The sequence below is a fragment of the Apteryx mantelli genome, chromosome 7, assembly GCF_036417845.1.
Source record: "Apteryx mantelli isolate bAptMan1 chromosome 7, bAptMan1.hap1, whole genome shotgun sequence".
Classification (NCBI taxonomy): Eukaryota; Metazoa; Chordata; class Aves; order Apterygiformes; family Apterygidae; genus Apteryx; species Apteryx mantelli.
In genome coordinates this window covers 38,427,146-38,435,707 of record NC_089984.1, presented here as the reverse complement: position 1 = coordinate 38,435,707, position 8,562 = coordinate 38,427,146, and positions in this window count along the sequence as shown.

Genomic DNA, 8,562 nt, shown 5'->3' with positions numbered 1-8,562 from the left:
CCCCCGGGGGTGTGGCACCGCGGAGCGGCCCCGCAGCCCCGCGCAGGCGCCATCCCCGCCGCCGGCTCCGCGGGCCGGGCACGCCGGGACGTGTAGTCCTGAGGCGGCCCCGCCGCACCTGGCTCCGGCGCCGCGGCCCCCCCGCTCCGCCGCCGGGGGACGCCGCTCCCCGGTGCCGCCGCTCCCCGGAGCCCTGCGCGGGCGGCAGGGGGCCGGAGCCGCCCCGGCTGCGGAGCTGCGCCGGGCCCCGCGGAGTGCCCGCGTCCCGGCGCGCAGCCCCGTGGCAGGTGGCGGGCCGCGGAGCCCCTGGGGCGGCTTCCGCGCCGCGGGACCTTCGCGCGGGCGCTGCGCGGGCCCCGCGGGGAGGGCGCTGCGGGGGCTCCGCGCGGCGCGGCCCCGACGGCGGCGGCGCGGCGCAGCCTGGTGGCGGGCGCCACCTAGCGGCCCAGAGCGGGGGCCGCAGCGCGGGGCCCCGCGCGCTGCCCCTGGCGGTGGCCGCCCCGGCCTGCGCCCCGCGGCCGCTCTGCCCGGCCCTGCCCCGAACAGCTCGCCCGGCTCGGTGCCCGCGTGCCCGGGCTGTGCCCGTGCCCTCAGGTCTTCGCGCATCAGCACCGGGCCTCTCTCGGGGCGGCAGGTGCAACCAGGAGAATGCAAATCCCCAACAACAGTCCCCAAGAGCAGATGGAGAAATCTGCTAAGTGATGTAAACCTCTCTACTGGCTCAAGGCAGAGGGAAGGGGTCACACAGATTTCTACCTTTTCTGGAGAACTTAATATTTCTGATTGAAGTACCTGAGGGAATCCCACCACATTTCTGCCACACAGTTTTTTTATCCCGATAAGCTGTTGTGTGAGAAACAAGCCACTAGGACAAGTCTGTGATTGCAAAACACTTCAGTGAAAATATTCATGTGTTAAAAGCCAAAAAAATAATTAAGCCTGTGCAAAGTTTTTGAATTTTAAGCACTACATTGCAACATAAACTAATTTCTCTTATACAAGACAGAAGCTCATGTCAGCATGATTCTGATTTTCCTGGCAGCAAGGTAGATCAATATAACACTGAGCAGGTCAGGCAAAGAAAGAGGAATAAAAGTGACACATTACTCTCACTAATGCTCTTCCTCCATCAGTATTTGCATTGATTAAATCCATGTGAAGCAAATCAAATTACCATGCAGCTTCTTGTAAGTGGAACATAGTCACTACTTTTTTTTTCTGTGTTTAATTGTACTGATCACATTTTTTTCTACATCTAGGCAGAAGTGACTTGGAATAACATGACTTGCAGACTCCTAGAACACGTTTTCTGAACATAGGAAACAAATAAGACATGCATTTAATGAGTAATACCTTTGACATTAGGATAATGTGGCTATAATGAATGCCTTTTGTACCTGATTAAGTGTCAAAGGTTGGAACTTTCAAAGCTATTGTTAGAGCAGGTGGCACTGCTATGCAGTCTTCCACATTCCCTCTCCTATCACTTCAGAAAATGTTCAATCTCCGGAAGCCATGCTGTGTTGTGGTTACTTTCTTTGTAATGCCAAGTTCTATATAACTGCAGTTGTGTCTGTAAGTACCGGAAGATTTTTCTCTGATTAAATAATTCTTGAGGGAAAAATTGCTTCCTGGAAACCAGAGCCTTAGCATAGAGATGAGGTTCCTAAGGAGTCTCTGCCCTGCATGTTGTTTGACCACTTCTGAGCAAGGACTGATGCTTGCTTGTAAACAGAACAAATTATACTCAGGTTATAACTGCATTTCACATCCTTGCCCAGCTACTTACTAATGGTCATCACAAGGGCAACACTAGCATCAGAACGTGACTGATGTTAGAGAACACAGCTACACCATTTACTGCATACAACCTTCTTAACATTACACGCAACCCCTCTCTCCAAAGGAAAAAAGAATACACATCCTTTCCATCTCTTACCCACAGTGTGTGGAAGTCTGCATGGCAAAAAATAAAAATAAAAAAAAAATCCCTGCAGTTAGGAGACAATCCATAAAACACAGCTTGTGCATGTGCCTTACTCCCCATTCTGTGAAGCACTCATTGCAGGAGTGATCTCAACTTCTACTGATAGCAATGGGATCTCAGTGGGCTTGCCACATCTCAGGAGCAGGCTATTCAACGAGGAAGGATTTACCTTCACCTGAGGCTGCACAGTGAGCACACACAATGTTTCATGTATAACTTTTATGCTGGTGTGCAAATGAAAAGTGGGCACTTGAAGATCTTAAGTTTGGGTTGCTAAGCACTTGGAAAACAGCATGTGCACCTGAAGGCTCTACTGCTTCTCTTCTATATACTTAAGTGGCACACAAGCACAGTCATCTGCAGTGCTGCCCTGTGGGATGGAAGTATGACTTTGGATTGCTGATGTTATCCTGTATACTTTGTGAATGCTTACTGAGTATGCTTGAACGGGTAAGCAGCAGATTTATGAAACAAATTATAGAAGAACTATATGGTGTTCTGAAATCCCACTGAGCTACCTAGGGTTTCATGAATGGCTCAGCCAATAAGTACTTCACGTTTCTTGCACCCAAGGGCATGGTTGCATAGTCCCTTCAGAAGCAGGCACAGAAATGGAACAAAATATTGTCCTGCTGCCCAATGGCTATTTAAACTAAGCTGGATGACTTTGCATTGAAGTTGACTAGGGGCAGTCACATAACTGTTTAATGTGGCTGAGGGCAGGGAGCAGAAAGCTGAGCTGTTACTGGACTGCTAAGGATTCTGCAAAAATTGTGTTTGAGTTGCACATCTATACAATACTTTTCTTAATGATTTTTGTAGTATTTAACAACATAAACTTGTTTTCAGTATGTCTGAGTCAGTTTGGTGCACTAGAATATGGAAGGAGTTGCATTCACTATCACAATGCCTATTCCGAAAAACAAAATCAAGACAATCAGTCCTCACTGCAGCTCTCTTCTACTTCAGTCTTTTAAGTCTGAATCTAATACTGACACATGATGAGGCTCTGCTTCAGCACAAAGCTCTGATGGATGGCCCCTTTCATATATATGGCTCCCAATGGATTGCCAGACATGCACAAGTGATTTGCTTGCCACAGACCTACTTGCCTTAAAATCCATCAACTGGTCTTTGCAAAACTCACTACAGTATTAGGAGGCTTACCTCATGACTTCCTTAGACCAATGGATATCTTCATTTTTATGTCACCTGGAACACCTGGTTCACAAATACAACAAAAAAAATATTAGGTACAGGTACATTTATTTATCCCTTTTCTCTTGTGCTAACACAGTCCTTTAACGTCAAGGTATGTTCACACCTGATTTAATGGAGCAGTCAGATTCTCTGTAAGTGTGAGTGAGGGGGAAAGAGGCTGTTCATCACCAGGACATCTGTGAGTCTGTTCCATAGCTTAGAACAGAGTCTCTGCACTTTCTTATTCTAGTCACTTTTGTGAAGCTCAAATATTCAAGCAGACAGACTCAAAGACAGTGTGTCAGGGTAGGAATATAGGTCTTTTTTCTGGCCTAAAGATCTTAGTTCAGTGTTTGCTGGGGGCAAAGGGAAAAAATAGTCTGAATCATATATAGAAGCAGCCAATTTTGGAAGAAAAAAAAGAAGCTTAAAAAAACAAATTCTGAGAAATGTGCTTCTTACGGTGTTTATGGGCTTTGGTTGTTCTGCTTTTCAATAAGACATCTTTCATTTGAAATCATTCAGGAAAGGCTCAGAAAAATACTTTTTATGAGTGCTGAACATCAGAATAAAGCAGGGCTGGCAGCCATCTTTCCTTTATCGGTAAAGAGAGGTTTGTAAATGAAATGGCAGCACTGTGCAAGACCCAAATGCATCAGTATAATAAGAATAGGAAGGCCACAAAGCAGCGTGTGATGTTCTGAGCCACTGACTGATGAGTCATCGACAGGGTGGGCTCACAGGGCTCCAGCCAGAAACACAGCAGCAACACACCCAGCTTTATCCTGCTACCAGAGAAAAAACACTTGGCCTCAGTACTGCCTGCTTGAAATGACAGGATAAGACCCCAAGTGAACCAGATGTCAGAAAGGCTTTTGCCTCTACTTATCGATTGGAAACATATCCTCAGAGCAGCTACCTCCTAAAATCCATGTTATAAATATGATTAACCCAGTAAAGCCTGTAAAGCCTGTTCATGACTACCTCTAGGCTGTACTGGGTTTGGAATTGCTTTTGAAACTTATTCCTACAAATGGGTAAATCTCTTCACCTCCTGCTGAGATTCTGTATCAGCAGGTGGGAGCACGCAGGCCTATGAGAAAGCATTTGCAGGCAGCTGTAACCTTTTACAGAGCTCCTTTGCATAAAGACAGAGGCTGCCATCTACCAACAGCCATGGACTGATGCATCATGTTGTCACAGCGTAACTTTTTGCTTTGGATTAGATGAAAAATTTTATGCCCCTGTTGTTTCTCCCCATTTCCAAACCTTTTGTGCAGTCATCCATTTCCTCAAACTAAAGGACAAATGACTGTTACAGCAATTAAGCACATGGAATAAAATAAACTTCCAGAAGATAAGCAATTTTAGTTTTTAAAGAAGCAAAAGTATGCATCATGTCATCAACGTAGAATCAGACATTCAATGACCCAAAGCAGCAGATCTGGTTTGGCATTTGCTTACCCCATTTATCAAGCTTAGAGAGAAGTTATCTTTGTTACTTTGTTGTGTTAATGATGACGCTTCAAAAAGCTTTTTAAGAACTAGCTCTCACAAAACAATAATGGTAACAATATACAACTATTTTTTATCAATAGATCTCAAAGTTTGTAGCTAGAAAGGCAAATTTAATTATCCCCAGATAGGGCAAAAGAGGCACAAAGTGGCAGCAAGCAGCTAAATGGCATAGCTAAAAATAAAATCTACATCTATTTTCCATTCCACTGTTCTGCACCTTGTAATGATATAAACAAAATTCTGTCCTAAAGCTTGCTGAAATCCCTGGAAAGTCTCCCATTGACCAGATATCTTTCAATCAGGTTTGAAGGCTCAAGTCCTTCAAATGCTAGCATGTCCATGCACTGCTGAGCTCACACTGCACCAATGTGAACCAGTAGTCTGTCACCGCGGGATGAGGTATGAGACTCGGGTCTGTCTGGCCAGCAAAGGCTTGTGCTTTCCCTGTTTTGGTTTGGTTTGGTTTGGTTTTTATCATGTGAATCAGTAACACTGTGTATTCTGCTGTCAGAAGTGTACAGTGAGACAGAAAAGCATAAACCCAACAAATACGGAGAAAGATGGGCATGTAGTACCACTTGGAAGATTTATTTTGAACTTCAGATGGCATGAAGAATCAGGTTTAACAGCTGGTCTAGCCTGTGCCAGAACTGGAGCTGAGGAAAAAGAACAACTCTTTTTCCAGGTGTACTTTGGCAGTGACAAGTCCATGTTCAAGTTCTAGGGACACCCAGTAAAAAGCAAAACGGAAAATAACCCCCCTTGTTAAATGGCAGTATTTCAAGCTCTTGCCCAGAAGTCTGGGAAACTGAATTATGCCGCTTTCATGACAAAGCATGAGCAATATTTCCCTGCCTGCAAGCCAAGTGTTTAAACAAAGAGTTTTAAACAAATATAACTTTCCAGCAAGGGGGGGGGGGGAGAGAGAGAACATCATTTTAGAATATATCAACTTAGAAGTTGTGAATAGCCAACCGTGGGTGAGACCACCATCCTCAGGAAATCCTAGCAATAGCCCTTTTTTGCTGCTACAATACAGCTCCCACATCTGAGGGAAAGGAACCGCTGTGCTCCAGTCATGTCTCTAACTCCCAATTTGCTGCCCAACCTTAGGGGAGCCAGATGCTGGGTGAGCTCATCTACTGATTCGAAGGGATGTGCCACTTCAGTAGACGTGAACACAGAGGTGCCATTCTGCACTGCTCTTCAGGGAATCAACTCAAGTCATGGCTGATGTTTCTTTGCTACTCTTCACCATCAGGCATGGCTCTGCACATTTCCCTTGCTCAGCTCCTCTTCTTATTGCTCTGCTGACAGCCCTCGGAGCATTTCGGCAGTGCCACTGAGAAACTCACTGAATTGTACTGCAGACATATCCCTGGGCAACCGCTCCTTCCCTCTGTGTGGGCCACTCTTCCTTAGGGCTCCCAGGGCTGCAGGCTATGGCATGGGCTGTGGAATAGCTTGCCCACAGTGGATTTGACATATTTTCAAACATTCAAATCATATACTTGCTTCCACTTTCAGAATTCGAGGGTTTTTTAAGCAAGAATACCCCTAACTTTTAGATAGCAGACATGCAAATAAACTGAGCAGCCCAGCCAGCCAGCTCCCAGCTTGGCCACAGTGACCTTCCCATCAGAGCCTCTGTCCATCTGGCACTTTCAAGCAGCTCTTGCTCATCCACAAGAGTCAGAACTGAACTGTCTCTTACACCTTCAGGTTTCCCTTAACAAAGTAAAGAAAGGAACAGCTAAGGTTCATTAACTGAAAGTCTTCTAGTTTAGTAACCAATTGCTGCACGCATGCACACATACAAACACACACACGCATCTTGTTAGAGACGCATCTTGTTAAAGGATATTAAGCCTGAAGGGAACACCTTCAACATCGGAATTGATACTGATGCATACTTGAAGTCAAGAAAATTAGTGGGTGCAGGAAGCTGTTAGACTACTACCTTAGAAGATCCCAAACTGGGGTATGCATATCCTTAGGTGTGCATGTTTTCCTTCCCCCTCTTCTCACCCTGGCTACAGGAACAGTTCCTCCTCCACACTCTCGTGAGGGCACCTCTCTCTTCATCATATGTCCAGGCAGTTGCCTAGCTTTCTCAGGGCACATATGAATAGATATATCATTCTGGTTGCTCTACTGGGCACTTCAGTTTTGGAGAAGATTATCTGAGCCACATTTTCAGCTGTCATCAGCTATATCTGTATTGATAAGCTCAGGAGTGCTAGGGAAAGGGACCAAGCACTGGAAGTGGTCTGTTCACAATGTTAAATGTTTAGAAAGGTCCCTGGTGTGCTTTTGGCCAACACCAACTAACACTGCCCCAAATAGTTCCTGGACTTATTAGGGAGTTAATACAGGCTAGGGACCAATCTCAACAGGCAATTTGTGTGCAACCATCCTCTTTTAGAGGCTTGGAGAGTTTACTACTACAGAAGTGAACAGACCATGCCAGCTGGGTGAGTACCAGGAACAAGCTCACTAATTTGTTTGGTACTAAAGATGTAGCATCCACTGAGACTCCAAGAGTCAGGGGATATGGTTCTCTGCATTAGTCCCCTTCAGCCTTGGCTCTGGAAGCAGAGCTCATACTGCCAGCAGAGCTGGATTTCTCACCTGTTCATAGGGTGGGATCTCTCCTTTGTAAAGACTGTGGATATTAATAAAAAAAGAAACCAGAAACAAAACTGGGTTCAACTTGATTTGACTACTTAGGCAAAGAAACATGCAAAAAGAAGCAGAGAAGAGAAAAATGGACTTTTAGTGTGTTTGATTTTCGTACTCTGGGTTGTACACGCCGCTTGTGCTGCTCCAAAGGATGTGGCCTACATCAGGGAAGGGAGCCGGTGCCTGTATTGGTGAAGGTGGTCTCTGCTGCTGCCATTGTCAGGTATTTAACAAAAACAGCTTGAGAAAAACCCTATACTGATCAATGACTTAGTTAAAGTAGCTCCCTTAGTTTGAGTTGTAGGGGCAGGCATCAGCAGCAGACTGGAGCCTCCAGCTGCAGGGAAACAGTAAGGTTTATACGTATCAGGTGTGGTTCCTTCCAGAACCTATACACCTTCTCTGCTGCTTGATCTGGAAGGAGACTGGGGGGCCCGTGATGTGGTTTTATGACTCTCCTACCTGCCCAAGTGCTTATACACACTGTAATGCCTCTTCCTAGGGCTGAACCTGTGCAGTTCCCCTGCGACAGTCAGTGCAGAACTGCGACAAACCTCCAGAGCAGACAGTGTCAGGGCACAGGCACATTCAGTTTAACAAAGCATTGTCCAGTAGCAGCAGTAACTGCCAGTGTGGGCAGCTAAGCAAGGGCTTTGGCTTGCCTCAGCTCACAGCTGAGAGGAGCTAAGCAGGCACATCATTACCATGCTGTAATTGTTTGATTATGATTAAACAATCATAATTTGACCGAGTTCAATAAAGAGAGAGTCAATTGCGTTTTGCCAAAGAAAAGTTTGTAGCTGGAAGGTTTCTTAGGTCAAGCAGCACAAGCCACACGTTTTTCCCCTCAGTTTTGGTCTGTATCAGTATCTATCGAAAATGCATCCTCTAATCAGCATCATTTTCAGCTCCATCAACAGAAAAGCCACAGAAAAACACACACTGTCTTCCAAACGCAGCACCAGTCAACTCATTACTTATAGGGACTGATAATTTTACTAGAACCAGCAGCCATCGACTCAACTGAAAGGCAAGGCAGCGCTCCCCGAGCGTTATTTCTAGCTTCCTTATGCCATAGGGGCGCACTGCTGAGTGACAAGGCGCAGCCGAGCGGGGTGGGCTCTCCCGTGAGACCCGCGGGGCGCTCGCAGTCGGCAGCGGCGGCAGGCGGCTCC